Consider the following 9,212-nt stretch of genomic DNA (forward strand, 5'->3'; position numbering starts at 1 on the left):
GGCTGGGGATTCGAATCCGCCACCTTAGGTGTATGTGGCTGGCGCCTTAGCCGCTTGAGCCACAGGCGCCAAGCCCAAATAATGCATCTCTAATGAAGTAGAATGGATTATTTAATTTGGGGTGGGGGGAAAGAGTGTTTATACATGAGAAATACTGAAAATAGGATAGACTAAGTATTAACGATGCCACAAAAATGTAAGCAAAAATTGTACACATGTTAGTGCAAAAATGCGCACTGCTTTTTATGTGCATCAGGATTTTAGTTGTGATTATTTCTCTTGCAGTTGAATGTCTTGTATTCAAATCACCCACTTCATTAGAAAATAAATGAAATAGGCAGATAACAGAACATTCTGTGACATTATAGACAAAGTTTGGTTAAAATAGGTTATTTCAAAACATTTGCTTGAGTTTGCATTGATTTGGGCTTTTCTAGATTCACTTCAACCCTTCAATCTTCCCTCAACCTTGCCCCCCAGAGTTGTTTAATTTGCCAGGATTTCCTTTAGTAGCTAAAAAATGTGAAGCTATCAAGGAAAACTGTGAAAACTAACTACACCAATGTGCAATTTGCCACTAAGAAACCCTCATTTCATGGTTCAAATTCACAGTTTTAAACTAGAGACAACCTTTGTGGAGGAAAAACACTGCTTATTTTGATTAAAACATCCTCGTTAGCCTGCACTCCTGAATTTTCAGGCACTTGATCACTCTGGGGGATACCAAAGCATCATTTTAACTTCATCTGTCACATTAGGTTAACTGGAGTTAGGCTGCACTTGCCAACTACAGATGGATATACCTAGCCCCATCGCTTCTCGGCCTTTTGGCTAAGATTAAGTGTATACCCAGCTCCACAGAAGTCTACTTCAGTCTAGTCAGGAAAATACCTTGAATGGAATTTTTAGTGAATAGCACTACCCAAAAGTGGTTTGATTTCAAATATGGCTACTAATACCCTTCTATTTTGAGAGTTGTATTTTAAGGGTGACTCTCCAGGGTCAAGAAATATAATTTGCACAAAGGGCAGTGGGACTCAAGTCTACAATTTATTGAAGGAACAATGAACACTTTCATGACAAGAAAGTGCACTTGACTGCTGCAATTAATGGCAACCCACTTTCTTCAGTACAATAAAAGTGTAACTTAAATCTTTATTTAAGTAAGTTTTTGGCTTGCTTTACTTGCCTTGCAATCTTGCATGAAATGATCCATTATTTCTACTATAAAGGTGCTTCATGGGTACTACATTGTAAATCTGAAATAAATTACCCAAAAAAGCTTGGTTTAGGAAGGTTCTGAATTTCCACACTGGCAGAGTACAAAACAAATCAGATATGGGAGTAAGCAAATCAGTGTATTCTCTCTCCTCTCAGTTAGAATAAGGGCGTTTAAAAATTGGGGGAGATAGGTAATATTTCTGATATTTTCTCTAAGAACTCTATTAACTTTATGAAACCATATTGCTATTTAAAGTAAGAGGTAGGAGAATTTCAATATAGAAATCATAAAAGTAAATGTGGTTGAGAAATTTTTCTAACCTCTATTTTATTAATTAAATGGAAGAACTATCAACATAAAACTTTTTTTTTTTAAGTTATCTCACGTTTGGTAGTCTTTTACAGTAACTTCTATTTATCGACACTATAAAGGATGACATACGCAATGCAGGAACTTGCACAGATCCTGGCACTTACCTATGATAAATAAGTATCTCCGTAATGATTCATTTTAGTAGTATTTGGGGATATTGCAAGACTATGTTTTCAGGTTAATTTTCTAAAAGCATAATTTCTGAGTTAAAGGGAGTACACAAATTCTACAGTTTAGAAAAATGTTTTGCTAATTGCTCACAGAGTTAGTTTGTTCTCCCAGTAGAATGCTTTTTTAAGAATTATTTTTTCCTAAAACAAAACCAGTGATAGGAAATATAATTTTTTAAATGTCTGCAGAAAGAGAGGGAACTGTTAAAAGGTCTATTTTAAAATCAAAATATTAAGTATAGTAAAGGCAGAGATAAAAGAAAAAAACATAGTTTTTTTTAAAATTTTCTCCAGCAGTATTTCTGCTATTTTGACTTCTTTTTGACCAAAAGGAAAGTAAAAAGGTAAATCATTTAAGTAAAAATAAATTTCAACAGCTCAGCAAAAACTAACTCACCATAATCAAGTAGATTTCATCCCAAGCATGCAAGGATGGTTCAACATATGCAAATTGATAAATGTGACTCACCACACAAAAACAAAATTACAAAGAAAATACACATCATTATCTTAATAGATACACAGAGAGGATATGATAAAATTCAGCACCCCTTCATGATGAAAACCCTTAACAATCTAGACATAGAAGGAACATACTTCAAAATAATCAAAGCCATATATTATATGACAGGCACATGACCAACATTATACTGAGTGCAGGAATCTTGAAAGCATTCCCCTAAGAACTGGAACAAGACAAAGGTGTTCACTTTCACCTCCTCTCTTCAACATAGCACTGGAAGTCCTAGCCAGACCAATCAGGAAAGAGAAAGAAAAAAGAGACTACAAATAAGAAAAGAAGGAGTCAAATTGTCTTTATTTGCCAATGATATGATCTTATATCCAGAAAACTCTAAAGACTCCTGCAAAATAATGCTATAATGAATAAATAAATTCAGTAAAACCTCAGGTTATAAAATTAGAGTGTACAAATCTGTAACATTTCTATATTAGTAATAGGCAATCTGGAAATCAAATAAAAATCTCAATACCATTTCTGATAGCTGAAAAACAAGATACCTAGGAATACCTTTAACCAAAGAGGTAAAAGATCTCTACAAGGAGAACTATAAACACTAATTATTGATGACAGAAATTATTGATGACACAAATTAAAAAATATCTCATGCTCATCAATTGGAAAATTTTATATTGTTAAAATGTCCACATTGCCCAAAGAGATTTATAAATTCAATGCAACTCCCATCAAAATACCAAGGTCATTTTTCACAGAATTAGACAAAACAATTCTATATTTCATATGGAATCAGAAAAGAGCCCAAATAGCCAAAAAAATTTTAAGCCAAAAAAGAAAAAAAAAAATCTGGAGGCATCACATCACTTGTTCTCATATTATATTCCAAGGGATAGTAACTAAAACAGCATGGCACTGGTATAAAAGTAGACACATCAATCAGGGAACAGAATAGAAATCTGAGAAATAAAACCACACACCAACAACCCACTGATTGTCAACAAAGCAGACAAAAACATATGCTAGGGAAAAGATGCCCTATTTGATACATGGTGCTGGGAAAACTGGGTAGCTACATGAAGAAAAATGAAACTGGTCCTCATATAAAATAATGACTCAAGATGGATATAAGACTTAAATGTGAGACCTGAAGACATAAAAATTCTAGAAAACCACTTCTGGACATTGGTGTAGGCAAAAAAGTTATGACTAAGACCACAAAAGCAACTCCAGCAAAAATAAAAATACTCAAATGGACTTAATTAAACCAAAAATCTCTGCACAGCAAAAGAAATACCCAACAGAGTAAACAGAAAACCCACAGAATGGAAGAAAATATTCGCAACTATACACTGGACAGAGCACCAACATCCAGAATCTATGAGGAACTCAAAAAAATTAGCAAGAAGGAAACAAATAACCACATTAAAGGCTGAGCAAAAGGTATGAAATGACAGTTTTCAAAAGCAGATACACAAAAGGCCCACAAACATATGGAAAAATACTCAGCATCACCAATCATCAGGGAAATGCAAATTCAAATCTAAATGATATTACCACCTTACCCCGTCAGCATGGCCATTATACAATAGTCAACAACTAAAAGACAACTCGTGCCAATGTGGTGAAAAGGGATCACTACCCACTGTAAATTAATACAGCTTCTATGGAAAAAATATGAAGACCTCAAAGAACTAAAAGTAGATCAACCATTCCATCCAGCAATCCCACTACTAAGAACCCAAACAGAAAGAAGTCATTCTATCAGAAAACAAAAGAATCCTGCATGCATATGTTTACTGCAGCACAGTTCACAATGACAAAGATGTGAAACCAACTTCAGTGGCCATCAACTGATGAGTTGATAAAGAAAATTTATATATGTATATTAATACACGTACACCTACACCAGAAAATACTGCTCAGCCATAACAAAGAATTTTCACGACAATTTGGATGGTCAAGGAAGCCATTAACTTAGTGAAGTATCTAAAGATCTCAGGAATGGAAAAACAAATACCATGTACTCACAAGTAGCAGCTAAAGCATTGGTATATAGGGTCACACAGAGCGGTTTAATAAACTGTGGTGCCTGGGAAGGGGGAAGGATCAAAAGTTATCTATTTGATACAATATAAACGATCTGAGTTATGGCCAGACTGAAAACCCTGATTTCACCACTACGTAATTCATTCATGTAACAAAAAACACTTGCTCTCTCTAAATCTATTGAAATTTTTTCAAATTCTGTGATATGCTCTACCACTTTTTAGCTAATCTCTAGGATTAAACGATGGACTTATATGCAACTTACTTTCATGACACATATCACTAACAAAAGCATTTGAGTACTTAAGAAACCCAAAAGTCAGTTGAAATACACATCAAGGCACTTTTTTTCTTTTTGCCTGCTTATTGAAAGATTTGTGAGAAAAAATAGTACATGTGCAGGAACGTGGGAGGAGAGACCACAATGTGAACGTGAGAGGAGAGAGAGACCACAATGCACACAGTGCTGTTGACTTCTCCCTTTAAGGCCTCAGAACCCTCATCATCTCTTCTCATGCTGAGGACCACAGCAGTAAATCCTTAAATCTAGCAGGTACCAGCAGCCCATCAGGGGCAAATAAAGGGCAGCACATCGTAGTCTAACAACACGAGTTACCGACTTTCATCCAAAAATTTTCTTTGTACTCAAATCCAGTTTCCCCTTTGGCAAACATTTGGAGACAAACATTGGGGAGAATGTAACTTTAGCAGTTCCGGAGATGTAACAGCCTTTATTTTGACTTATCAGAATTTCTACAAGAATTTCCTGACTGGGTCATGTTAAAACCAGATCCTATCAATGCCCAGTCAACTTGTGTTCACAGCAGCCTCATGCCAGCTCTAGTTTCTAATCTTTTCCTTACAACTAATCAATTCAATTCTATAAATCTGTCCTTGCAAGGTTTAGATGAGCTAAAAGTTGAGGAAAATTTAAACCTCAGCATTTACTCAATATTTTTCAATCTAGTTTATCAGGATAACTGTTGATATGGTTATGTCAGCAGCCTCTGAGTGGAGGGTTTTCCAGGTTCTTGGTAATGGCTGGGAGAAAAGAATTTCTGGATGCACCCTGTCAAAGAATTAAACAGCAGCTTTTTTAGAGAGAGAGAGAGAGAACATAAGCAGGCTTGCAAAGAGCAGCTATACCAGAAGGAAATGATGTTTCTTCTTTGGAATTCTTACAAATTGAGGGGAGGAATATTCAAGTCTAAGGGATTGAGTTGTAATCTTCTACTTCTACTAAGAAGTTGAGTTGTAATTCCCAGAATGGGTTCCCTCCCATTTTCATGCTTCATATGGTTGTTTCAGAACTGCCATAGTGATTTCAAGGAGAAACTGTAAAGCCACAATGTAAATGATACTATACTTTGCCAAAGTTCACGTAAGGTGGCAAAGTTAGCCAATAAGCTGGTTGGAGCTGGCTATCCTCTGAAGTTATCAGCCCCTCTCGTTAGCTCCTGCCTGATGGTTGTTTGCTTTACACCTGCCCCTGATCCTTAAGCCCCTGATCCTTAAGCCCCTGAATCTGGCCTCAGCCCTGTCTTCTAGTCACCTACTCTAACATACACAAGTGCACACATAAACCCTTAAGTTAATATTTGTTTTATGCCCCGATTACTAATATCAGATATTAATATACTCCTTTCATTTTTGTACTAACCTTTTGTTAATATGAACTCCCTTTGGAGTCATCCATTTTTCATTTTTAAAAGTCAAGGCACAATTGACATAAGAGTAAAATTCACATGTGTTAGTGGTTAGTTCTACAAGTTGTGATGAATGTATACAATCCAATAATCTCTACCATAGTCAAGATGTAGACGATTTCCATTACCCCTCCAAATTCTCTCCTGCTTCTTTGTGCTCTATCCCTTCAATCCCTCCCTACCAACCCCTGGCAACCACTTTTCTTATAATATCTTACAAATGGAACCATATGATATGTAACCTTTTGGGTCAAACTCCATTTACTCAGCACTGTGCATTCGAGAGATTCGTCTGTGTTGTTGTCCTCATCAGCAGTTCATTCCTTTCTGTTGCTCAATAGTAACATACTGGGGAGATATTTCACTTGTCATCCATTCCAAAACCGAAGGACATTTGGAGTGTGAAATCACGTTTTTATGTGTTTTTTGATCCTTCATTAGAACATTTAAAATGATATGATTAAAAATTTTTAGATACTTAAAACATACTTAGATTATCTTCTCTTTTATAGCCTCTGGCCTGTGGAAATTATATTTATCTTCACTCGGAAATTTTTAATCATTGGATTATTATTTTTATTTCATTCTCTTGTTATCGTGGACTTGAAGGTACACAAGAGAAGAAAATCCATTCATTCAAAGGTTACCACCACTTCCGCATTTAAAGGCTATATTTCTTCAAATATGTGCACTTGCCCCCAAATAACGGAGGCTGTTTAACTTATCGTTGTTATCATTTAAAAAAAAATCAGGCACTAGTAAATGGAGAGATGTTTGATTTTGCTTTTACATAAGCGTGTGGGGGTTGTTTCTTTTATAAAGAGGAGAGAGCATTGTTTACATAAGTGTGTGGGGTTCGTTTCTTTTATAAAGAGGAGAGGGGACAAAAGTTCCTTTCCACGTCTTCCATTACTGACAGTTCTGCCATTGTGCCACGATGCGAGTAACAATAGCTATTGCTTTAAAAATAAATGTCTCCATGCAAATTGGATTCAATAAAATATTAACTATCACTCATACTTGATAGAGACTATTATAAAGAGTGGTCTATCCATGTCATTATGTGTGTTCTGCTCTTTTGTAAATACTTCATAAAGTTGTGATTTTATGAGATTGTAATTGGTTGTCATCTTTGTATAGCAACTGGGAAACATAAAATAAAAATGAATTGAAAACAGTACAATTTTAGAATGATACAGCACATAAACAAGTATATGAAATTCAAATTATATCTATCAAGACTATAAGAAAGTATATCCCTAGTAAAATAACATCTATTGCTCCAGCCACCTAATTATGATACAGAATATGTGATGTGAATATGCACAACCAGATGTGTGTCTAAAGATATTCATTCAGCTCACAGTTTTCCCCTCCTTCAAGCAGAAAATCATGTATATGGTTAAAAACATGAAAGGGAAATATATTAGTAACATACTTCAGAGAAAATAAAGAACTGGCCCTCTGCTCCTTTACAAAAAAATAAGAGAAGGCAAGACACATCTACTCATCCGTTTATGACATGTCTTTTTGAGAAATAAAAATTAGTAATGTGTCTCCTTATATAGTTAAGCACTAAATATTATTTAAAGGCTATCTGTGTGTATAACCTAAAATGTAATTTTCTCTTTTTTTAAAGTAAACTCTCATAAACATAGGGGGAAAAGATTTATATGTTTACCTACAGTCTTTATAAATCTTTGTAATCATCTCCTGAGTCCCATGGCTAATTAATATGACATTTTTTACCCCAGAAAATCTAATCTGAATTAAAGTTATTTTATGTTTATTGTTTAAACAAAGACTAAGATACAATCCATGATATAGATTTCTATTATCAAATGTAGAAAACAGGAAGAGAAACCGAACAGAAATTCAATGACATTTTGATAATCTCTTAGCAAAGAAGGTAAGGGAAACCTAGTCAGCAAGAAATAAAAGTTGGGCGATGACATCACGGAAAATAATTTATCACAGGAATTGCAGAAAGTTCTAGAAATTTTGTTCATTGCTCACAGAAAGCAGAGGAGTCTGAAATTAGCAATAACATGTAATAAAATGGAAATACATGAAATAAAGAATGGATTCAAATGTTTGAAAATTACTACAAAAAAAAAACCAGAATAGCAGAACTATAATACAGGAAAACAGAAATTAACATCACAGAACACAAAACCAAGGAATTGGGAAACAGGGAAAATTCTCCCCAAATTCAGAATAAAAATCAAAGATAGTGAAACATGAAAGCGTGGGGGGCAGAAAATAGCCATCCAACCCATGGATGATAGTTGTCCTTGAGGACAAAACAGTAGCTGGGATAAAATCATAACATTAGGAGAAGAAAATGGAACTAGACCTTTTATTCAAGAAAAATGTAGAAGTCCTTACCATGCACATCAGAACTAATTTCATTCCGTCCAAAGAGTAGCTGAAAGAGTGATCTGTAAGTAGATGGATCTTGATAAAATAAGAAAGGGGAAGTGGAGAGATGGGGAAAGAGAGAAAGAAAGAGATTTAACGCAGGCTCCCTTCACACCCTCCCTTCACACCTGTGGAGGTCAGGCTCCCTCCCTGACCACCACATGTCATCTGGATGTGACTGTTCAGGGGTGTTAAATTCAGGAGCTGTGAGAAATACCTGTCATGGTGAGACGTCAGCCCAGTTAGCATTAGTGAATTATTACAGCAACACAAGTGCAAATTAATTGATGCTGTGGCTCAGGACATACCACATTTATGTGCTTATGCTTACAAAGGTTCTTTAAGTTTTACTGTGGATAATTTTGAAGAGAAATAAATTTATAACTCAGACTCATATAGGCTAAATTGACAAGTCTACGTTCCTTGGATTTAAATTTCAAAGGAAGTAATTCCATGAAGTTTTATGAAGCCTGGGGTGGTTGGACTGTGCAGAGTTCCTGCTGCTTTCCTTAATCTTCCCCAAGTCCAGTCACAGGAAATGAGTTTCTAACATCACTTTCTCCCCATAGTTCAGACAGAAAGAATGTTTTGCAATTTTAATAATTAAATAATACAATGGGAGGTATTAGTTATTTAACTTTTAATAATGCTAAACATATTATTAGGCAGTTACAAATGATAAAATCTCTTTTTCCTTTCATAGAAGCCAAGTTACAAAAGGGAACATCATCCAAAAACCTCAGTCGTAGCATTGCAAATGTATTGTATGTTAAGTGGTGCATGTCACGGTTTCTTTC

At 35.1% G+C, this 9,212-nt stretch overlaps 1 protein-coding gene and 1 non-coding gene across 2 annotated transcripts in view; one reads left to right on the forward strand and one right to left on the reverse strand.

The window, feature by feature from the left end:
- NKAIN3 (sodium/potassium transporting ATPase interacting 3) overlaps nucleotides 1-9,212 on the reverse strand; it is a 658,614-nt gene that overhangs the window by 521,671 nt on the left and 127,731 nt on the right. The window lies entirely within an intron of this gene.
- LOC111722452 lies at nucleotides 812-998 on the forward strand. The gene has a single exon (XR_002771247.1). It is a non-coding gene; the product is annotated as a U2 spliceosomal RNA (small nuclear RNA).

Source organism: Otolemur garnettii, unplaced genomic scaffold (genome assembly GCF_000181295.1).
Source record: "Otolemur garnettii isolate 467f Iridium unplaced genomic scaffold, OtoGar3 scaffold00255, whole genome shotgun sequence".
In the NCBI taxonomy this organism is placed as follows: domain Eukaryota; kingdom Metazoa; phylum Chordata; class Mammalia; order Primates; family Galagidae; genus Otolemur; species Otolemur garnettii.